This window comes from Canis lupus, chromosome 23 (genome assembly GCF_003254725.2).
Source record: "Canis lupus dingo isolate Sandy chromosome 23, ASM325472v2, whole genome shotgun sequence".
NCBI lineage: Eukaryota > Metazoa > Chordata > Mammalia > Carnivora > Canidae > Canis > Canis lupus.
The window spans coordinates 19,528,143-19,552,691 of record NC_064265.1 but is presented as its reverse complement, the minus strand read 5'-3'; the positions used below and the strand labels follow the sequence as shown (position 1 = coordinate 19,552,691).

Genomic DNA, 24,549 nt, shown 5'->3' with positions numbered 1-24,549 from the left:
GCTGATCAGGGCCATAACCTGAAGGTATTGCATTAGAGGTGTGGCTGAGAAATTTTCACATCTAACAAAGCTGGAGTGATTGCACAATTAGGCATTATGTCTCTCACAAAGGAGAAATAGGATTTCTGAAAAGGGTTACTAACTATTGCATACAGTGTAGCCTAGGAATTTATTTATTTATTTATTTATTTATTTATTTTTATTTATTTTTTTTAGCCTAAGAATTTAAAAGCATCTTGGTGAACTTCAACAATTTTTTTTATGACTCACTTATGGTAGGTGAGAATGTACATTGAAGCCATATGTGAGAGACCAATACCCCCATTAGAATGACAGACTGAATAAAACCGACATTTTAAGTGTTGGAGAGGGTAAGGAGTAGCTAGAAAGCTCCTGCACTGCTGATTGAAGTGTCAGTTTACACAACCACTTTGGAAAGCTTTGGCAATTTCTAATAAAGTTCAACATACAACTACCCTCTGACCTAGCATTTCTACTCCTAGATGTACATCCAGGAGAAACGCATAGGCCCACCAAAGGACAGCCCCAAACAGGAAATGACCCAAATGTCTATCAACAGGAGAATGAATAAACAAATTGTGGTCTATTTGCATAATCACTGCTACTCTGCAGTAACAACGATGGAATACAGACATGCACAGAAATACGTGTGACTCTCACGGATGACATATTGAACAAGAAGTGTCAAACATGAAAGAGTACATATCATGCAATTTCATGTTTAAAAATTTCAAAAAAAGGCTAAAAAAAAAAAAAGAATCAGTGGTGATGGAAGTCAGAAGAGTGGTAACCCCTGGAGTGAGTGAGTTGGCTCTGAAGGGACAGGATGGGGGGCATGAGAGGACATTCTGGGGTGCTGGAAGTGGTTCCTATCTCCTGATTAGTGATTACATGAGTGTAGAGCTGTTGAAAAAAATTTGAGTCTCCCATACTTTAGCATATGTGTGTTATACCTCACCAAAGAGTGATAGCTGGATCAATCAACTGATCAATTGATCAATCACCAGAAATCTAGATGAGAGGAAGGGAGGAAACACTCCACCATTCATACAAAACACAGAGGATGGATCGTATAACCACTCTGTAGTTCAGGGAAAGAGATCATCACTGAACATAACCCAAGAAACATCCCAGCTTGAACTGGCTGGGTTGTGGGACCTGCGTTATGGTAAACTCACTTTGTTCCAACAAGTAATAGCAAAGATATGCTCTTCCCAAGAGGTCACTTTTGTAGCACAACTCCCCTTGCAGCTGAGTGAATAAAAAGTTCAGCCGAACTCACTACTGTGGAATTTTTACAACATGGAGCTTTCCTCAGTTATAAACCTTGAATCAATTCATCACCTTGGGGGTCACACTGTTTGAAAGTTATGTCATAAAGATAAAGCTATGAAAACTTCATTTTTTTTTTCAGAATAAAGTCATAACTCTTTGGAGAGTATAAGCATATGAAAGCCAGAAAAGGGGAAATAAAGTCGTTCTTAAAGTCTTTTTTGCAAAGCTTTGCCGAAATGTGAGATAAGCCAAAGATGATCAGAATCCTCAAATCCTTAAAATCCTACTGTATTTGCCACACTTGTCCAACCAAAGGGAAGTCAATGCCCCAGGAAAATGCATTTTCTCTTTATGACCAAATGGAGCTTTGGCCTCAAACCCAAGCTGCACCTGACCACATAACATGGAGACCTAGAGAATGCCCATTACTCCTTCAGCATTTCTCAGCTGGGGTGTGACGGCATTTGGGGCTAATTATTGGGATATTTTAGATATTGCGTTATGTAAAATATAATACTAAAATAAATCTCACCTGTTATTTTATTTCTTAATGTTGCCAGAAAATTTAAAATTACATATGTGACTTGCATCAGTACTTCACCTTATATTTTCAGAGGACAATACTGGGTAAAAGGGCAGGAAAAATAAAATAGAACTCAGAAGTCCATGAAAAATGACAACTATGCATAATGTATGAATAATATATTCATATTTCATATGTATTTCATAATATAGTTCAAATATTCATAAAAATATTTTTAAGCAAGACATTAGGGAGGAATTTGGCAGAAAAAAACTTTGGTAAAACACTGATTTCCAGAGAAACAATGATATAAATACAAATTTTACACTGTCCCCTTAATCACTTAGCCAGAAAAAGAAACCAGTATTAGAAGCTTGAACACATTTTATCTCTTCATATTAAAACCATAGTTTCCATAGGTCCAAACAGGATCTTTAAGTTCCTGGGAAAAGTAGGTAAGTGTGTTATTTTTTGTTGTTGTTGTTAATCTAATCTACCTGCATCAAATAACAAAGAGTTTATTGTATTATTTGCCTTGGGCCAGGTCCAGCTTCCACCTCTTGTCTTCTGACCCCTTCTAGAGGTAATTAGAGTATATAAAGTCTTTTAGCAACTCTTGAAGCTCCTTTCTTTGCTTGGAGTTTCAGGGAAGCAGTTTTCTACTTTGGATCTTCAGATTTTGGGAGCATTAGAATCTCTTGTCAGTTTTTTGAGCTAAAAGCTACCTACTTCAGGTTACAGCTTTCCAGGTGCAAAGAAATATTACTGCAAATTTTTTTCTTTTTCTCTTCTACTGTTATTATCAAGGTTTTGACTCATCTAGAATATTCTACCAAAAGACATGTATTTCTTGTTATAAGAGTTGTTTTTTTTAAGATTTTATTCATTTATTCATGAGAGACAGAGAGAGAGGCAGAGACATAGGCAGAGGGAGAAGCAGGCTCCTTTCAGGGAGCCTGATGTGGGACTCGATCCCTGGACCCCAGGATCATGCCCTGAGCTGAAGGTAGACGCTCAACTGCTGAGCCCCCCAGGCGTCCCTCACCCCAGAACTTTAAAAGATAGTCCTGTTGGTGTCTAAAATTTTCATAAAATCATGCCATTCATTTTGATGAATGTTAAGAGGCCTACAGATAAAGTTACCAACTTGTTTTCCTCAACAAGTTGGCTTGTTCCAACAAACTCAGGCCTCAGGCAACCACAGTTCCTAAGCATATTTTTTGGGATCTTGCATTTCTACCCTTTAAAATGGCAACTGGTTCCCTAGCCAAGACAGGAGCCCTTAAAGGCTCTGTGTTGTTTTCAAATGTTCTTAGGGTGGCAACAACAACAATCATACAATGCAGCTAGCCATGTGGTACTGAATATGGACTTAGTCTTCTCCCATTTTATTGTATGTAAGAATCCTCTGGGGATCTTGTTAAAATGTGCAGATTCCGATTTACTAGATGTAGAGAGAGCTCTGGGATACTGTATTTCTTTTTCTTCTTCTTTCTTTCTTTCTTTTTTCTTTTTTCTTTCTTTCTTTCTTTCTTTCTTTCTTTCTTTCTTTCTTTCTTTCTTTCTTCTTTAGATTTATTTGAGAGAGTGCACATGTGTGTACACAGAAGTGTGAGTCGGGGGAGAGGCAGAGGGGCAGAGGGAGAGGGAGAGAGAGAATCTCAAGCAGACTCCCTGCTGAGTGCAGAGCCTCACGTGGGACTTGATCCCAGCACCCATGAGATCATGACCTGAGCCAAAACCAAGAGTCAGACATCCTGAGCCACCTAGGCTCCCCTGAGATTCTGCATTTCTAAAAAGCTCCCAGATGGTGCCAATGCCACTGACCCCAAAGCACAATTTGAATAGAAAGGAGATCATGTCTAAGAAATCTTCCATCTATAAGACTGTATAATTCTGTGTGCTGGAAACCAATAGCTGACATAGGCAGGGGCAGATTCTCCTTAGGACCTCTGTTAGAATACTCCAGAAGTCATACTACCAGTTATAGAAATTTATCTAGAGAGGAGGATTTAGAAATTAAGTCTGAGAGTCTATCACCAAATCAATTTAGAATCTTGCAGTGGATCAAAGTTACTATCTATTAGCTCTTTCAAATATGTATTCAGCTACTTTGTTCCTAGAATATCTCTACAAATAAGCCCCTTTACACCCCAGCTGGATTTCTGATTATGCTGGATGCAAAACACATCTAAGTTTATTCACTAACTAGTTACATAAAGCAGCTATCTTTAAGCGTTATGCAAAGAAGGATTTTGCTAAATAAATATTTGCTACTCAATTTATCTATTCTGTAAACACAAATGCTACAGTGTAAGGTTTGCTTAAAGTGGAATATATCTGTCTCATTCCATATCTGATAAGAATGAAAAAAAACCCTATTTATATTCAGAGCAAATACGAAAACTTACAGAGCTTCCATCACATCAACTGTTTGTCAATTCCAAGGAAATATGTATACCACCCTGTATTCCATGCTGATATTAAATTCCTTTGTGTAGGTAAATTCTAAAAAAAATTATACTATAAACCTAGTGGAAGTGAAAATGAAACTCCTATATGATCTTTTTTATGTATGATTTTTATGTATGATTTTTCTCTCTTGACTCTAGGCAGATGATGTTTCACCATATTAATTGAATGCCATGCACATACCATATGCCAAATACTGTGCCAGGTGCTGGCAGGTGATAGGAGGGTGGCAGGGTTGAGAAGACAAATAATTTCAGCCTCTACTCCAGCAAGGCTCAATTGAGTGAGGGAAGACAGGCACATGACTAAGTATTTACAACATAATATGCCTATAATAGCTGAAGCTAACAATTATATAGCTCTTTTATCTTGTCAAACACTCACTGTTATAGCATTTTACGTATATTAATTCATTTAATCTTCATAGCAATCCTATGAGGTATTACCTCCATTTTGTGGCTGAGAAAACAGGCAAAGGCAAGTTAAATGATTTCCTTAGAGTCAGAAATAGGTAGCAAACTAGGATTTGAACCTGGAATATCTATTCTGGAGCCACTTTGCCCTTTGAAGTATGGTCTGTTGACCAGCACCATGGGCATCACCCAGGAGCATTGTTAGGAATTTGGAGTTTTAGACCCTCCCTAAACCTCTTGATTTAGGATCTGCATTTTAACAAGATTTCTAGGTGAGTGTATGATTATTAAAACTTGAGATGCACTACTCTAAACTGTCATAATATGCAACTTCTGATAAGAATACAACCTCTATGCTGATCTTTCACCTTGGCCTAAAAGACTCATTCTGAAGGATTTCTACAATCCCCCAGCTGGACTGACACCATTCTAAGACACCTAAGACACCATTCCTGTGGGCACCAGACCTGCCTCAGTTTCACTTCATGTTGATTTGAGTCAAAAGTAGGTTCTTTCTACAACAGACTTACTCGCCCTAAACATTTCAGTTTCTTCACTGAGCATCTAAAGAGTCACAGAGAGAAGTCATTTCACTAAACTTATAATGCCTTCTGTCATCTCTCTCTCTCCAGCAGCCCCATTCTTCCCCTTTCTGGAATAATAAACATAGTTCCCTTCCTTAGAGGAATTCTGTGACTAGTTGTTACTGGGTATCATTTGCCCATCTTCTTATAGTTACTTCTGTTATAACCACTATTCTATTGTGAAATACACATACAGAAAACTGCATACATGTTAAATTTTACTTTCAACTTCTCCATTTTTATTTTATTTTATTTTATTTTTTTGAGAGAGTGCAAGCATGTGTACAAGCAGTTTAGGGGATGTTGGGGAGGGGCAGAGGGAAAGGGAGAGAGAGAATCTTAAGCAGGCTCCACATCCAGTGTGGAGCCCAATGCAGGACTCAGTCTCATGACCCTGAGATTATGACCTGAGCCAAAATCAAGAGTTGGAAGCTTGACTGACTGAGCTCCTAGGCCCCCAACTTCTACTCTCTTTAAATTTTCATGGGAAAAACCCCTGCTCTCCATTAACAGCATATTAAATAAAAGTATAAACCATATAATTTAGTAAAATGGCCATAATTAGTAGCCCACAGAGCCAAGATACAAATGAACTAAGGCCAAGCTTGGACTAGAAAATTAAAGGTCTACATATCCTGTTGGTTGCTAACTGAGATACATTGGATTGTCTGTCTCTTAATCCTTATTACCAGAAAATCAGGTACATAAATGCTCTTAGAATAAGCACAGGACAGTGCTGTGTCTGTCTTGCTGAAAAATATATATTATATTATTTTTGATTTAATAGGAAACATAAAATATGCATAAGAATATTTTGGATTAAGTGGGAACATCTAGAGAAGTTGAATAAAACGGATGATTGCAGTAGGCTTCTATCTAGTCCCACTCTGTCTTTTCAGACTGTGGATTAAGCTCCTGATCCCTATGTCTGGCTGTCTGTCTTTGATCCTCTTTAAGACAGTAAGAAGAACAGTAAAAGAGAAAGAAGCCAAATATATAGTTTAAGCAGATGAATTCTGCTATTTATTAATTACTCCCATAAAAGTTTTTCTGGAAGAAAAAGATATACTGAATACTAAATCATAGTTTCCAGATGATGTGAGAGGAGCAGCTCACGCTGATACACTGAAAACTAATGGTTGTCACGACACCTACCGTATCAGATACTTCCTCTTGAAGGAAGAAAACCACACTGAAAGAAATGACTGGGCCATCCTCGATTCATAGCAAATGGTTTTAAAAGAGCAGAGAGCATGCTTACTGCTGCCTTATGATGATCAGTCTAAATATAACTATCTGTGCTAGATCTTCCTCATTGATTCATTTCAACTTCAAGCTATGTTAGTGTACCAAATGTTTAAAGTAGAAATAAAACCCTGTTAAGATGTGTATTAAACCATAAGACAGCGATTGTCTAGTAATGAAATCACCTGCTGCCTACAACAACAGCAACAATGAAAACACAGAACAAAAACACACAACAACTGCTGTATGATGGAAATAGGTTTTAGGACTACTGCTCTCCCCCTTCCTTTCTTCTCTTCTACAAAAGTCAAATCCTGCATATTTGTTTAGGCATGATTCAAAATCTAATCCCTGCAGTAAAGGCTTCCTAGGTCACTGCAACCACCATTACACCTGTTTCTCGTCTTAGTATCTTGACTACAGAATCTGCCCCATTCATTTTTACCAAAAACATAAAAAATAATGAATAACTAAGATTATTGTTTACCTCTGCTTGCATATGTATCTTGACTCCTCAGTTAATTTTATGTTTCTTTGGTATCCCTGGGTGGTGCAGCGGTTTGGCGCCTGCCTTTGGCCCAGGGCGCGATCCTGGAGACCCGGGATCGAATCCCACATCGGGCTCCTGGTGCATGGAGCCTGCTTCTCCCTCTGCCTGTCTCTCTGCCTCTCTCTCTCTCTGTGACTATCATGAATAAATAAATAAAATCTTTAAAAAAAAATTTTATGTTTCTTTGGGGAAGTATAATTGGCTGTACTTTTTGTGCCTCCCAATGGTATAGCATGGTGTTTTGCATAGAGAAAAGCTTAATAAATATTTGACAACACTTTGCCCAAAGGGTTCTAGTAATTAGCTGTTCTATTATTAAGAGAAAGCACAATCCAAAACCAGAAATTATTGTGTGTTGGTATGAGCCCACATTTCAAGAAAAACCTGCCTAATCAATGTGGTCTTCTTAAACGGTTGCCATTGAGGATATTCACAAAATAAGTCAACACAACACAGAAGATAACAGTTGCAAAAACTTGAGTTTAAAATAAACTAAGTAGTTTGTCCGTTTTGTGAAGATGAACATTTTTTGATAAACTATTTTCTTCATCCAAGTGAAGGCTAAAGAAAGCCCTCCCCTATTCTCCTACTTCTAATGAATATATTTAGGAATTAAGAAATTTGAGTTTTACTTCTAGTTCAATCAAATATTTGCTACAAAACTGTTGGCAAATCCTAATGGCAAGGGTTTAAAACATTTGCCAGTAGATAATTGAACATTCTAGGTTCCATTGAACTTGTCTAGATTCTAATCAGACCCTCTAATATGAAATTAGTATAGGATTTTTTAAAAGTAGACTACAAACTAATACAAAGGGATGAAGCAGTTTAAAAAATGGGATGAAATTGACAGTTTTGGGGGCAAATATCTAGTTAGAGCCTCATCCCCTGCTATACACTTAGGTGAATCCCAGATTTTTTAAAAAGCAATTCTTTTAAGGAAATTTTAAAAATTCAATAAAATACAGCTAAATATGCAAATGATCTTTTACATGGGGAAATATTTAAGCATGAAAATAATACAAGAGATTGCAAAGGAAAGGCCAATAAATTTTTGTATGAATTAAATTTTGAAACTCTATGACAATAATTACTAATATAAAAGGAATTAATACTCATTTAGCAGATGTTTATTAAGCATCTATTACATGTCAGGCATTTTTCTAGGGGCTTGGGAGATTATGCATATATATAAACAAAACAAAATCTGGATGTCTTTGCTATTAAGGTGGCTATATTGTAGTGGATAAAGGCTGATAATTAACAAAATAAATAAATTATATTGTATGTGAAAAGGTGAAAAGTGCTGTGGGAAAATGAAAAGTAGAGCCAAGAGTGAGGGGATCAGAAGTGCCAAGGGCTGTGCTTGTTGGGTGCTTGATGTTTTAAATATGGTGGTCAGAGTAGACCTCAAGAGTGATAACCCTTCAAATAAACATTTCAATAAACAATTCTGGCTATGCTGAGGAATACGTGAGAGTGTTCTAGGCAGAGGGAAGAGTCATCTACTGCTTCAGGGCAGAGACAAATGAGAAATTGGAAAAACATATTTGTAATGCATGAGATTGGAAAAGAGATAAAATCCTTAAGAGAGAAGAGGAGTTCTTAAAAATCAGCTTAAAAAAATCAATGTCCTGTGGAGAATAGACAAATGAACAGATAATCTTTGGATAAAAGTCAACAAAAGTGAAATATTTCCAACCTTATAAGTAATCATTAACCTTAAAGCAACCTCTCTATAGGGATACCCAGTTTCTGAAGACTAAATCATGTTGTTGAAGATGTGATGAGATTCTCTTCCACAATGCTAATGGAAGAATGAAATGATACAACCTTTTGTAAAATAATCTGGTTATATTTATCAACAACTTTCATTCTAGAAATATCTCTTATGGAAATCATCAAATATTAAGACAAAATTTTTGTGTATCTACTGTAGTGTTGTTTATAACGATGCATAAATGATTAATACCTAGATACCAAACTGAAATTTCCAGCCTAGGATGAATCTGTGAGCTTTTTTAAAAAATATTTTATTTATTTATTTATTTATTCATTCATTCATTCATTCATTCATTCATTCATGAGAGACACACAGAGAGAGAGAGAGGCAGAGACACAGGCAGAGGGAAAAGCAGGCCCCATGCTGGGGAGCCCGATGCAGCACCTGATCCTGGGACCGCAGGATCACACCCCAGGCTGAAGGAGGTGCTAAACCGCTGAGCCATCCAGGGATCCCGAATCTGTGAGCTTTTGATGCCTCCATATGAATGTTTCAGAAACACATCCAACTTCACCTGTCCCAATCAAAGTTACCTTCTCCAGCTGCTACTCCAGCCCCCAAATCTCCTCCTCCTCTTGTCTTCCTTAGTTTAGTGAATGGGTTGCAATGTACTTCCATTGTAGAAGACACAGGAGCCATCCTTGATGGCTTCTCCTTTGCTTCCTGAATTCTATCATTCCTATGTTTTTTCAATTCTGCTTTTGTAATAGTTCTTGAACCCATCCCATCTTCTTCATTCCCAGAAGAACTGCCTGAGTTTAGCTTTCATCATTTTACAGCTGGGCTAATGAATAGCTGGTTATGTGCCCCATAGTGGCCAAGCTCACTTCATCACATCTGCCACACCCTTGCCATAGGGACTCTTTCTGAAATATTAAACTAGATCAAATCACTACCTTGTTTGATTTTTTTTTAAAACGGCTCCCTACTGCTGTCAGATTAACATCCAAATACCTTAGACAGACTTCTATGATCCAACACCTGATCATCAGCTCTCTTGCCCTATCAGCCTGAATTCCTCACTCTATCCAAAACTATTAACTTATAAATTACATATCATGCCCCTCTGTCTTTTCATATGCTTTCTTCTGCCTACCCTCTACTCTTACTGTTCCCCAGACAACTCTTGCCATTTTTCCAGACTCAACTGACATGACATGAAATCTCTGCTTTTTGTTTTGATCAGTCTAAGTTAATATATCTCAAAGTTAAGTGTGCATCAGAATCCTCTGGAGGGCTTGTTAAAGTTTCCTGGGTTCCACCTCCAGAGTTTCTGATTTAGCAGGTCTGGGGTGGGGCCTAAGAATCTTCATTTTAACAGGTTCCCAGGTGATGTAGATGCTGTGATGCAAAAGCCACACTTTGAGAACCACTTGTCTAGAGAATTCTTCATCAAGGCAGAATGGTTGACTGCTGGTTGGTTTGGTTGACTGCTCATTTTTTCATTATTTAATCAATGTTAAAGAGTGTTTGCTATGTGAGTATATATCTACTCTGCATTTGGACTAGGCAAGATATTCTGCATAGAGGTAAAATGATGGTCTCTCTCTGGCAGGAATAAGGCAGGACTGACCCACCCAATTGGGAAGGTTGGACATTGTGTAAATGGTACTCACTGGAATATTACAGTTCAACCAGAGGTAACAGTCCTGGGAGTCACAGAAACAAACCAGGGGTTTACACAACAGTGTAACACATACCATGGTACAATTATGTACAGTGTTCTTAGAGACATGAGCAGAGCCTTCAAACACAGATATGAATTGGGAATAAGGAGACAGCAAGGCTTCCTAGAGAATGTGATACCACTGTTGAATCTGGACAGGTGAAGAGGAGTTATTTGGGAAAAGAGTAGAGTGGGCAGGGTGAAGTAGCATATGCAAAACCACAGAAGGATGATATGTGATTATAAGTAGATTGTTAGGATGGAGTAAAGAATAGGAGGGTTCCAATCACTTTGTCTATGTGAAGAGCATTTGCTTAATTTAATTTTTTTTAAATTATGAAATACTGCACATATCAACAGGTATATAAAACAATATTACAAACCCATGTACTCACCATTCATATTTGGTCTATTTGCTTTAACTCTCTCTTTATAAGAAATGAAACATAACAAAACACTAATGACCTATCCCCCTCTCTTCTCTTGCCAAGGTAGCTACGATTTTACAGTTGGTGTTACTTGTTCTCATGTATGTGAACAGGCATTTACTTTTGATTTTTATTTAAAATTTTTTTTTAAATTTATGTATTTATTTAAGTAATCTCTACACCCAACATGAGGTTCAAACTCATGACCCTGAGATCCAGAGTGGCATGTTCCACTGACTGAGCCAGCCAGGTGCCCTGGCACTTACTTTTGAATGAGAGACATTTTCTAGGATGTTACAGAAGAAATGACTACTTTTGCCTCAGCAGGCTTCTTGAGAAGACACCTAGAGTAGCAGGCAGCCTGTGCCCAACCAAACCTGCCCCTCTCCAACATTCGGTGGCTAAAACAGGGTGCACATTAGCTTTACAAAATGTGATTGAAGGGGCTTATAATCAGAAAATCAAGTTATGCTTATTCAATGGTAGATGATTCTAAAAGCTAAAATGAAAAGTTATTTTTGCTTTGCAGCCAAAGGTGTCAAACACAAAGGACCAAAAGAGTCATACTGAGAAACTTGGTCATCTTTGCTCAGCCCTCTGGATCACATACACGAGGGATGTGTCTGTCCATTTATGGGTGTATTATGTGTATATGGGTGTATTATGTACCATGCATGCAATGCAGTTCCCAAACAGCTATGCCAGATGGCTCTGCTTCCAACTTGCCAGCACCACCTGCTTTGATTTTGTTATCTACAAAATGGCAAGACATTACCTGGTATATTCTGGTTTAACAAAAGGGATGTGATGATGACCTGGAGGTTAAATTCTTTTTCCTTTGGGGGCTCATAATGAAAAGTCTATGAAAATATAGTTACTAAAGTTTGATTCTACTCCTCCTAAAATTAAGGAAAGAAGGAAGTGGGGGTGGCAGGTGGGGGAGGGAGGAGAGAAGGAAGAAAGAAGAAATGAAAGAAAAACTGATTTCCTTCTCCATCCTGACTTTCCTTCATTCTCTAGCTTGGCTTTTTATGATGACTTCTTAGTTATCTTTACAGCTCCTTCTTCTCTCATTCCTTTTAAAATCTATTATTTTTAGCCCTTTTTTGTTTTTCCTTTTTCTTTTTTTAGGGATGCCAAAATCTGAAGATCATTGCTATTGGTGTTACGGAGGCCTAGCATAGTTTTATGTTTGTGTTGTAGGTATGCATACATGTATTTATGTATGCATGCGTGTGTTATTTATCCATTGCCAAGAAAATGCATCATAAATTCCCAGCCAATTTTCTGTATAGACAAGTACCATGTAACTTTTTTGTTTATCCGGATCCTGTGTCTTAGAAGTTTAGCTAAATGTCTTTCCTGGGTTGCCATTCCTATATATGTATATGAATACATATACACGTATATAATGTATTTATATACATATACACAGCCCACACACATGTGTGTATGTGTGTGTATTTATGGAAACACAATTTTGAACTACACAGTTAGTTGACAAATATATTCTCTTTGGCCAGTTCATTCTTCACAAATTCTATCACATTCATCTCTCTTGTCCCTAATGCAACTTCACTAATAAGAAGCTTATCACCACAAACTGAAGTCCCCAAAGCTACTTTTCTTTTTAGAGGGGAGGAGGGGAAGAGCAGAGGGAGAACAGAGAGAAGAATCTGAAGCAAGCTGCATGCTGGGCTGCCGTGGGGCTTGATTTCATGACCCTGAGATCCTGATGGACCTGAGTCCAAACCAAGAGTCAGATGCTTAACCAACTGAGTCCCCAAGGCATCCCTCAGAGCTACTTTTTACTGCTCCCCCTTTTATGCATCATGCAGTTGGCTACAAGATCATTTCCTCTAAAGAACCACCCTGATCATTCCTCTCCAAAATGGAAAAGCTTCTCATACTTGCCTAACTGTGACTAGGTCTACTAGTCCTAGTCCATGATATTCTTTCTTTTTTTTTTAACCAAATTTAATTTTACTTCTGGATAGAAAAGTACCCAACTACATTTTCCTGCTTCTTTTACAACTAGGAATTGGTAGAATGTAGGTAAAAGTTGTGGGGTGGGAATTCTGGTAAGGCCTCCTAAAGAGGAAAAAACATAGCGCCAGTGATGGATGCCTTTCACGGCCCTCTTCCCATCTTTCCTGCTTCCTGAGAGCTATCTTGAACCATGAGGTAACCTTAAGGATATAGTCATGTGGTAAGAATAGAAGTATAGAAATATAGAAGGTGCCTGAGTCCTTGATCGTTGTAGAACTACCTTCTGCTGCTGTGGAGAGAAAAACAAACTTTTGAGTGTTTGTCACTGTATTTATGGTTTTCTGTTATGGGTAGGCCCCAAATAATAGCTTATTCTCTTCACAAATGTACTTCTCCAATCCAGTCAGTGTAATATTATGAGTAGTTCTGAGTCATTGCTTCTTTTCTTAAGACAGGGGATTACAGAAAGAAAGACCTGAGTTCAAGCCGCACCCTGCCACTGTGACAATTATGTCTTTATTGCTTCTGTTCATTTTACCCTCATTTTTCTTGTCTAGTAACCAATAATAATAAAAATAATAATATACATATTAAAGTGCCTGTTACTTTTCTTTCATCCTGTTTTTCAGTTATTATCCCAATGGCATCGTAAGAAAAATACTTGAGGAAGGAAAATGGGATATAACTCAAATGTGGATATTTTCCCAGTTGTTAACAGCCCCTTATAATCAGCTGAATGGTTGATACTGATTTTTAGAAGTCACTGGGAAAAAATATCAATAGATTGGACTTAAATTATTGACATTTTATCCTCATTCTCATGAATAACTAGGGTCTGACTACACACAGGTTGCATTGTCCTAAGACCACGTGACCTATAGATAAATGCATACATACATGGATGCATAAATTTTAAGAACGTTGGCTCCAGGAGAATCACAGTCCCCAAATCACTGGGATGGAAAATACATACAATTTCCATCTTGTAGTTTCTATTTAGACAAGTTGACTCTTAATGATGTGAAAAAACAGTTCCTTTTAAATGGGCATAAAATTGCAAAAAAAATCACATTCTGCCCAAACTCTTAGATCGTGTAATTTCATTTCTGCTCTTATGCACATTAAACTAAATTGGTTAAATAAAAATCTTGCTCAATTAAATCTGATTTGATTAGGAAGTTTGTATGTGCAAAGCATGGAATGTGTGGATTAAAATAGGTTCTGGTTATTTAAAATGTTATTTTCTATGGATGGTTCCTTTTTGCCATGGCTTCATTAGTGAACTAAATTTTTGTTAATGTGGATCAACCTTGTGAGTTAAATAGGCCTTGGCCCTTTTTTGGGAAATCACTCAAGAGTAGAATTTGTCTGCATAGCCTCAAAGGCTGAAACATTTGAGTATCTTCAAATCCCTCTTGCTCTGGCTCCGCGTGACCCCCTCTCTACATTTCCTAACACTGCCATCATTTTCCTTCAAAAACATTTTCTGGGGCACCTGGGTGGCTCAGTCAGTTAAGTGTTCAACTTTTGATTTTGGCTTAGGTCATCATTGCAGGGTCCAGAAGCCCCTTTCCCTCTGTCTGCCTTGTCCTTCCCTCCTGTAAGTTAGTCAGAGAAAGAGAAATACCATATGATTTCACTCATATGTTGGAATTTTTTTTAAAAAAATTTATTTATTAGAGAGAGAGAGAGTACAACTGGGGGAGGGAAGGGACAGAGGGAGAAGGAGAAGCAGAATGCTTGCTGAGTAGGGAGCCCAACCCAGGACTCGATCCCAGGACCCTGGGATTATGAACTGAGCTGAAGGCAGCTGCCAAGCTGACTGAGCCATCCAGGTGTCCCCATATGTGGAATTTAAGAAACAAAACAGATGAACATAGGGGGAGGGAAGAAAAAATAAAATAAGATGGAAATGGAGAAGGAGGCAAACCATGAGAGACTCTTGACTCTAGGAAACAAACAGGGTCGCTGGAAGGGAGTGGTGTGGGGGAAGGGGGATAGGGTAACTGGATGATAGACATTAAGGAGGGCATGTGATGTAATAAGCACTAGGTGTTGTATGTAACTGATAGAATCACTGAATTCTACCTCTGAAACTAATAATATATGTTAATTAAATTGAATTTAAATAAAAAATCTTTAAAACCATTAAAAATAAAGACTAAAAAACTAAAACTAAATGAAATATTTTTCTTCTGTCTGCCAGCTTAGTGTTCTCATGAGGCTCTAAATGCAGAGGCTCTTAACTGGGTCCCATCTGGCATTGGCCTACGCCCTTAGCTGCATTTCACCCCAAACAATTACCTTTCATGTTACTGCAGGACTTCTAAAACACAAAAATAGAAAAGCTTAAATAGAGTTGGGTCAAAGTATTTCAGAAAAAAGAAAGTATTTTTTAAGGGTCAATGTGTCTATTGCACAGGTATACTGTGCAATCCTGTGAGAATACTCAACACATGCCTAAAGCAGAAAGACAGTACATGAATTAGCCCTGTTCTACAAGTGTCACTTGAGGCCTGAATTCCAACCTTAGTCACCAGAAGTTCTACTCTGCTAAGATATGGGAAGAAGAATCTTGCATTTTATAGGTGATAGAAAAGCAGTGAGATGAGGGGGAGCAAAGAATTAAACCATTATAAAGACCTTCTAGGGCATTATCAATAGTACATGTATAGTACATGCAAAAGGAATGCATGAATCAAGTACTATATTCAATATTTCCACTCTCAGACTGCCCACATATTACCTTTTAGACACATCACAGGTTAGAAGATCCCAAAAGGTATTCAATGGTTCCATCCTCTGGTATTCTCTGAGAAAATTTGTTTCCCCTGGTTTTGGTGATTATTGAACAAAGAATGTGCTGGAAGAGGAGCATGGCCTCCTGTCTTCTGAAACTGCATAATGAATGACCTTAGAGCCCACTCAATAAATAGTCTACCTAGCTTTAAGGAAGTTCACTAGTATTTTCAATATTTAAGGAAGCTCATCAGTATTTGTTTATTAAATGCCTAATTCATTTATCTTTTTGCCTTATTTTCCTTCTTTGCTTTTATTTTTTGATGGAGGTATAATTTACGGACAGTAAAAAGCACAAAGGAGTTTTGACAAATGCTGTGTAGCCTGCACTTCTAGAAAGATATACATTTCTATTATTCCAGAAAATTCTCTTCTGCCCCTTCCGAATCAATCTCTTCTTCTCTTCAAGATACTTACTATTTTGTTTCTATCATCACAGATGAGTTTTGCTTTCTCTAGAGACATATGAGAATGGATGACTACAGTGGGTACTCTTTTGTGTCTTAGTGTCTAATGTCTCATGTCTAAAGTATGTATAAAAATCACCTCTTTATCTGTAAGTGGAAGGGATCACCTTGTAAGAATGGTGTGCCAGGATCCTGAAGAGTTGGGAGGTCTCTTGCAAGGGGGTGGGGTGCCTGAGGAGTCATCTTGACTGGGGTGGGTGAAGAGGAGGCTGAAGGGTGGGGTTTGCCATAACCCTCCTCACCTTCAAACGGAACAGCTGTACTTTTTCCACATCTTACAAATTGGGGTTCTCTGGGAGATTTCATTTGGGCAAAGGGTTTTTTGTAAAAAAAAAAAATGTTAGAGAACTGCAGGCCCAGGTGATCCTTACTGATACTTTTCCCTCGAACATTCTATAAATTGCAAATAGTGCTTTCTGATATGAGAGCTTTTGACTGGTTCCCTTGAGGGAGGGCTGGGAGACAGACGCAGCCAGACTGGGGGCCCCCAGGGAGGGCCTGGGCACCGAGCACTGTAATATTAGTAGTGGTTACCATCAGATAGCGCCACCCCAACTGAGGCGCCTAGACAATAAGCCAGAGGCCCCGGGCAAGGGGAGGTACAAAGACAGCATTCAAAAGACCTGACTCTCACAGCCATGAGCATTTCTATAGACTCCATCAGCCCCTGGCCCAGCCTGAATGTCACCTGACAGCCAGAAAGCCACTTTTCACGGTTAGCTTTTAAACTGCTAAAAATAATAAATACAGAAAGGAAAAGTGCTGACATAATCTTAACTGCAGAGACAAACTGAAACTGTTGTTACAATAATGTAAACAAACTGAGTTCCAAATTATAACCTAACCTTCCAAACAGGCTGCTTGACATTACCAAACATCTGGGGACCAGTGGGAGCATTGAGGGCTTGCCCAGGAAGCAAGGGAATGTGCACTGTGCAGGTGCTGAGCCCTATCCCCTCTCAGTGCTCTGACCGACCCACTGATCAGCTATTCCTGACCCTTTTTCTTAGCAGTCAACCGAAAGGGAGCTGGAGAGGACTGCTGGATCTTCCTTGAGTACAACTTCCTGATGTAACAAACAAATGAAATACAGCTCCCCTCTCTCATTGTCTGATTGTTATTCTCACCCTAAATTAATTCTCGCAGATTTCCTTTTCTCCATTATGCTTTTCCAGCCCATTTAATGTTTTATATTCCTCCAGAATACTTACAGAGATCAAAAGTATGTTAAATAACAACCGCAGCAAAGGCATAAATTAGAAGGTAATTCCCCTAGTGCTAAAAAGTGACAATTAATCATAAAGATCACGAGTCTGCAAACAGCCAAGTCAAGCCTGACATCTGACCTTCTGATCCATTAAATCACGTGCAGAAGTTGGCACCCACACAGGCTGGCCAATGGGAAGGAAACCGCAGATCTGGAAAAAAAGGAAACACAAGAAGGTAAATAGAAGTGTTTTGTTTTTGTTTTTCTTTCTTTCCTTCTTCTTTTTAAGTCCCCCAACATTTGTTTAATCTGCAACAGCTCTTCTTTCTATGTTTAAATAGGGTCTGGTTTCAGAGCTGTCTCTGATTTTGAATAAATGCAAATAGACTAAGATAAAAATCTCATTCCAAAGGGGAGATGGTTTCAGAGAAAGGAACTTGAACACAGAAGTTTAATAACACATTGTAGGCATGGGACAATGTTTGGGGATCCTAAAGACCTGCTTTGCTGTAGACAAGACTCAGGAATTTTAGACTGCCAGCCTGGGAAAATGGTTAAAGGGCAAATGTAAATCTTAAACAGTTTAGAGATTTCGTGCTCAAGAAGGCCTGACTGGCCTCAGAGGACAATTTCCAGGATAAGTCTCAACCAACAGAAGCATCAGCCGTGCCCTGTGGTGAAATGACAGGTATTTGTCAGGGGGACATATCCAGGCTTCGAACTATGGAGCTGTCTATAGATTGTGTCCAGCTATGATTATGCTGTGGACACTTCCCACAAGTATAAACAGATGAAAGAGATGGCCAAACAGACTGTGGCATCTACTTGTGCAGCTGATGGTGGCTCCAACTGTCTGTCTGTATAGCAAGCAAGAAGCTGCTTTTCAGTTAACTGTGCTCCCACAATTTTTGTTGTTGTGAGGGAACTTAGAACTCAGAAAAACAGAGATTAGTAGAGCAAATGTCTGCATTCCCACTTCTTGAAATGGACCATTGATAAAATGTGTCATATCTGCTTTTTTTAAAAAAATTAAAAAATAGCATGGGTATAATCTTGGCGACCACAATCTAAGGCCAGACCATGAATTTGTTTGTATTTTTCTAGTCCACTTTTTTTTTAACATTTACATACAATATATGTATCCAGGACAACGAACAGTGTGCATTTCCAAATTACCTCTATGATATGAATCTCTGTTTGTGTATATATCGTTCTGCATTTTTTGACTCAACATTGTATATGGTATAGCTAACAATGTTAGTCTGTACCATTCCCTGTAGCTGTGACATTGGATGAATATATGCTCAGTCATTGTCTTTTCACTCAACATCCTACATTTATAGCACCATAAAAGCACTTGTTATATCATTAAAGTGATTGCTAGGTCTGTGTGGGTGTACATATGCATGTGCGGATGTGTGAATTTCCTCTGTGATGGACGGTGGCTCTTCAAAATGCTGTGTGTCTTGTTTTAACAGTGGCTCTTCTACACCATGACTCCATGCAGAAGGAGTCTAAGTGTTAGTCTAACACTAAGAGTGTTAAAGGGCAAAATATACTTGTTAAAAATTGATTGGCTTATTATTAATTTTCCTTCCTTTTAAAACAACATGGTTGAAGACTTTGAGGTTGTGTTTATCTACTTTCACCAGTCTCTGTCCACTGCTCTTGTAATAGACTTGAAATCCCAAGCCATCAATATCACCTCACTGTTTGCTAGAAAATCATAAAATCTGAGAATATGAGGCTGAAGACCAAGACATTTTTAAGAAGGATATTCTAAAAGCATTCTCAAAGAATAAATTGACAAGCCCAAGAAGAAGTTAGTGTTTGTAACTGTCGTTGTGGCTTTATGGTGAATAAAAGTAAATATACACCACTATCCTTGATGTTGATATTTAAAAACAAACAGTGCCTTTTGTATGAAAATAATATTGAATCTCATTTATTTTTTGAGGATATAACTCTGAGTTAGATTTTGAAAAAACATATGTGAACCAACTCAATGAAAACAACGTAAAACTTCTCATGTAATGATTCATAAGAAGAAGCATTTTATACGTAACCTTTATTAAGGACATTTTGTATGTAGGCTGAGTTGTGCTAATCTTTTACCCAATTTCACTTAGTTAAATCCTCACAATGATTATATGATCATTTTTCAGATGAGGAAAGGAGAGGCACAGGAAGGTTTAACATTTTTGCCCAAAGTCAAACAGTGAAAAAGCTAGCTAGGAATCTCATCCTGGTAGTAAGATGTCATGGGCTTCACTTTGAATTACTAAGAACAGGCCCAGGTTTTAAGATAAAACTATAGAGAAGGAAATTGAAAAACAGTGTGACTGAGAGTGTTTCCAAATTTTGCTATAATCCCAACAGATAGTACCTCTTTTTTTTTTTTTTTTTTAAAGATTTTATCTATTTATTCATGAGAGACACAGAGAGAAAGAGAGGCAGAGGGAGAAGCAGTTTCCATGCAGGGAGTCCAACGCAGGACTTGATCCCCGGACTTCAGGATCATGCCCTGGGCCAAAGGCAGGCGCTAAACCACTGAGCCACCCAGGGGTCCCCAATAGTATCTCTTTCATGGCATGCCTCAAACCAAGAGCAAACCATATTAGAGTACTTTAAGTAGACGAATTCAAAGTGATTTCTCAGTGATGAAGGAAATTTAAAGTAGCAAAGTCAAGCCCCAGACCTTTCCAACTTAAACATTCCCATTTTTAATTATTCTTCTCCTTAGAAAACTGGGGGCCATGAATTTGCTCATGGCTCAAAGGAGCCTACCCAGTTTGTTTATATGAGATTCAAAGCAAAAATGAGAATCACTCCCTGGGACAACTTTAGCCTAGAATGTGTACTCTTTACACATTTTTAATTGAGGCACAAATATATTAACAGTGTGGTTATTTTGTACTTTCAAAAGAATCTGTTTTGTAACTGATTCATATTTATATTTGGAATATATTTATTTCTAGGCATGAAACAGTTCATTTTATTGAGCCATCTGACCTGAGGTGAATTTGGCACAATTTCTCGTGACTGCTCCCGATTAATGCAAATTGAAGGTTAAAGGATAAATAAAGTTCCTTTAACTTGGTTTATTAATATGTTATTTATAAATGGCTCTTCACTTGGTCAATTTCTTTTTCAGTGAGTAACTATGTACAAATGAACCATACCGAACAAACAAGCGAATATACCATGTGTATCTTATTGCAAAATTTTGTTTTAAAAGGGTTAATCTGGCAAAAAAAATAATGTCATCAGTTTATCTCTCTATTAATCTCTCTATGTCTCTAGTCTCAGCTCTCTTATCTAATCTTATGAAGTCTAAGATAGACTATATTGCATTATGGCCTACATTCTTTACCCCTCCCTGTACCTACCCCTTTGTCATGTAATTTTGCACTAAAGAGGCCGAATCTAGTTTACTGTCCTCTTTGATTCTGATTTTGGTCATCTGACTTGCTTTGGCCAGTGGAATGTAAGCAGAGATGCTGCTTTTAGAAGTCTGAAAAAGTTCTTGTTATGCTTACGTGTTTTCTCCTGTTCTGTGATTGCCATGAGAAGATGCCTCAGCTAGCCTGTCATGGTTGAGAAACATGGAATGAAGTTGACTCATGTTAGCTGTCCCTGCCAAGGCTATACTGGATCAGCCTAGACTAGTCCGGCCCTGTAAGTACGAGAGCCCAGGCAAGATGAGCAGAGCCACCTAGTTGACCTACAGCTAACACATATATAGGAGTGGGCCCAGTTGAAAGTTGAAGAACCACCCAGCCAACCCTCAGACTCATGAACTTACAAATGCCAATTGTTTCTAACTATTGAGTTTTGAGGTAATTTTTTACTACCCTAAGTAACCCCATTCAATGCTATCAAGTACTAGATAACTGACACAGGATGTACATCTGGTTCACTAAAAACAAAAACAAAACAAAACAAAAAAGATACCCACATAGAAGATGGTTTAAAATTAGGTAATAAAATTCAGTATCAATTAAGGTTCAGCCAGGAAAATCTAAACTGGTCTAAGTATTTAACCAGAAGGACTAAAATGTAGGAAATTCATTACGCAGGTGAAGGGAAAGATATAAAGGCAAACAGGAGAATAAGGTGTCCAGGAGCCGAATAATTGTGGGAAACCCTATTGATACAAAAAAGAGTATCAATACTGGAGCCCTGGGTCCAAGGTCACCCAGCAGAAGCTCAAAGGGCCTCTCTAGTTGGAGCTGAAGCCCTAGAGGAGACACTGCCTTCATTTAAGATACTGTATGAGGCAGAGAGTGTGGGGAAGAAATATCCTGGCTTCTCTCTTCCTTCAATCTTCCATTCTCCCTCCAGGGCTTCCCAGGGGTTGAACCCAAATGGAGGCCAACTGACTCAGGGAACTGGCCAGCAAGCACAACATTCAGGGGCAGCCTCTCAGTAATGCAGGGGAAAGATCTGAGGGCAAAGGGGAAATACATCATGATGATGTGCAAGACACTACACTAAGTGTTACTCATTGCTGAGGGCTCCATTCACAGAATACTGAGAATCAGAAAGACTGGGCTTGAAGGTTAGAAAGGGCCTGCATAGGTAAAAGAGAGAGAGGATGTTCAGGTAGCAGAGGATGTTCAGGTGGCAGCAACTACGGAAAGAAAGTACAGACAGTATTGGGGGAAATAGCAGGTATTCTGGTTCAGCTTAGAAGATTGTGTACTTGGGAGGAGGAGGCAGGGGGCAATGGGGCTACAAAAGTGAGAGCTTGAAAGAGTCTGGATTCCAATCCAGCAGACTGGACTCCTGTTCCAAAGGCAGCAAGAAACAAGATGGTTTTGAGCAGAGAGTAATATGATCTAAATTATGCATTAGGAATGTCACTCTGATAGAGATTGGAGGGACGTAGATTGGAGGGAGACAGCTAGACTAGGGGTTTTTTAATAAAGTGCAGACCTCAGAGAATTTGCAACTCTTCTAAACAAATTGGCAGGAGTTTGTGTAAGCATTCAGTTTTAGGAGAGATGGTACATAGCTTTCACATGGTTTTCAATGGAGCCCATGACTCCTGATCCTATCAAAAATTGTAAGCACCAGCAGCAGGGAAGTGATCTAGAAAGATTCTTTAATACTCCTTTTAGTGAAGATTGAAAATGTAACTGTGGCAGTGGTAATGAAAGGAGTAAACAAATATTTATGAGGCACCGTCTTAACAAATAATCTAGATGAATGTAAACAGAAGTAAAATGAGAATGAGAGATGCTAAAAGGTTTAATTCTGGGCTATGTCTGTCTGCTATTCCTTTCCTTCCCCCTATAAAACAGAGAAAAAATCAATCCATGCTTCCAAGATACCACCTATGTTCATCACAGATATCACTATTCAAATGCAACCTTTCCTTATTATCTGAGTCCAAATACCATCTCCAAATCTTTCTCAAATAGCACCCCAGGCAGCCAGTGCCTTGTTCTAGAGCAACTATTTTTATTTAGTGTATTGACTGTTCTTTAGTTTCATAAGAATGAAGTACCAGTGAATGGATATATCATTGGCAGAATGTATTATATATACTGATATGACCTGTATATATGTATTATATGCATATTTCCCACATTTGAGGAACTTACTTATATACAGTTGGGCCATCAGCTAGATCTTACCCAAGTTCATGAATCTAGTTAATGTTAACTCAAAGCAGTTAACACAGATTTAAATAAAGCCGAATTAGAGGGAAAAACTTTGATCCATGAAAACTTATTTTATTATGAAATTATCATCATAAAAATTTGAAATTAGCACATGTCATTACAATCAACTACTAGTAACTTCACTGGTAAATTCTTAGTTCCAATCACAGGCAAGTAGGTATTCAGTATTAAAATGAGCCATCCTCTCGTCAGTCTGGTGACCTTTGGTTTGATATTTGAATGGCACTGTGGTGGTTTTCTCACCTTGGGGAGTTTTCTAGCTGATGTTTGAAAAGAAGTGTCATTATCAGAGTTGCTTTCTCTATAGGACCATAATAAAGTTGGATTCAGATAAGTCAGATTTTTTCTACTTGGATGTTTTGTTTTGTTTTCTTTGTAAAAGGAGATAGAAGTTTATTGACTACACTGGAAGGGGGCAGCAGGCAGGACAGCAAAGGGGAAACTGTCCGCCCTTTTCTACTTGGAGTTTTGATCAGCAAGACTATAATTACTGTCCATGTCAATATGAGGACTTTCTCTGTTCACCTCAGCCCCGAACCCTAAAGTTCAATCTGTTCAACTCTAAACAAGTTTTGGAAATTTGTCCATATACAAAAATATTTCCAGGAAAAAAACCCCATCTTTAAATGTAAAAAATTCCTGGCTATAATTATTTGACCGTGACTCACAATTAAAAGTATGTTTTAATCTGCAACACATGTACATATATGTAGATTGTGCATACATATCTCACTAAAACAGAAGTTCTACAATATAATTTTTTTTAAAAGACTTTACTTCTTTATCATGAGAGACACACAGAGAGAAGCAGAGACACAGGCAGAGGGAGAAGCAGGCTCCCTGCAGGGAGCCCGATGTGGGAGTCGATCCCTGGATACCAGGATCACACACGCCCTAAGCTGAAGGCAGATGCTCAACTGCCGAGCCACTCAGGCATCCCACTACAATATGATATTCTTACTTGTGTGTTGCACTTGGATATTTTCTATTCCATTCAACTCTATCTTATCCTATTCTATTTTATATGCTATTTCATTAAAGAAAAGTTAGTAATGACCTGCTAAATTGATTTCATTACCCTCTAATAGGGCACAGCCCATAGTCTGAAAAACACTACGGTAGCAAAATGACTAAAGTACTTTAACTTTATTCACCAATGTAAACATATTCACAAAAGACCAATCCTAAGCAACTGCAGGGGGAAAAAAATCTCTTGGCTCTCTCCCTGGCCTCCTGGATGAAGCCAAAGTTTGCTGGGCCAACTTTTGTACTTCGTGGTTGACAATGACTGCAAACTGAAAGGCAGAGATCAAATCCTCACTCTCCTTCTCAACACATCTCTTCCGCTGGGTAATTTATACTATGCAAGTATCAAGCTATTCAATTTTGCTGTCATTTACTGTTCTTTTTCCAACAGCAATGGAAACACAGGATCGG

At 38.3% G+C, this 24,549-nt stretch overlaps 1 protein-coding gene across 21 annotated transcripts in view; it reads right to left on the bottom strand.

Moving 5' to 3' along the window:
• Nucleotides 1–24,549, bottom strand: part of THRB (thyroid hormone receptor beta) — a 371,974-nt gene that overhangs the window by 196,656 nt on the left and 150,769 nt on the right. For all 21 annotated transcript variants that reach the window (XM_025461005.3, XM_025461011.3, XM_035705026.2 and 18 more), the window contains one exon: nt 17,562–17,633. The gene's annotated coding sequence lies outside the window, so the exon portion shown is untranslated. The remainder of the gene's footprint in view (nt 1–17,561; nt 17,634–24,549) is intronic.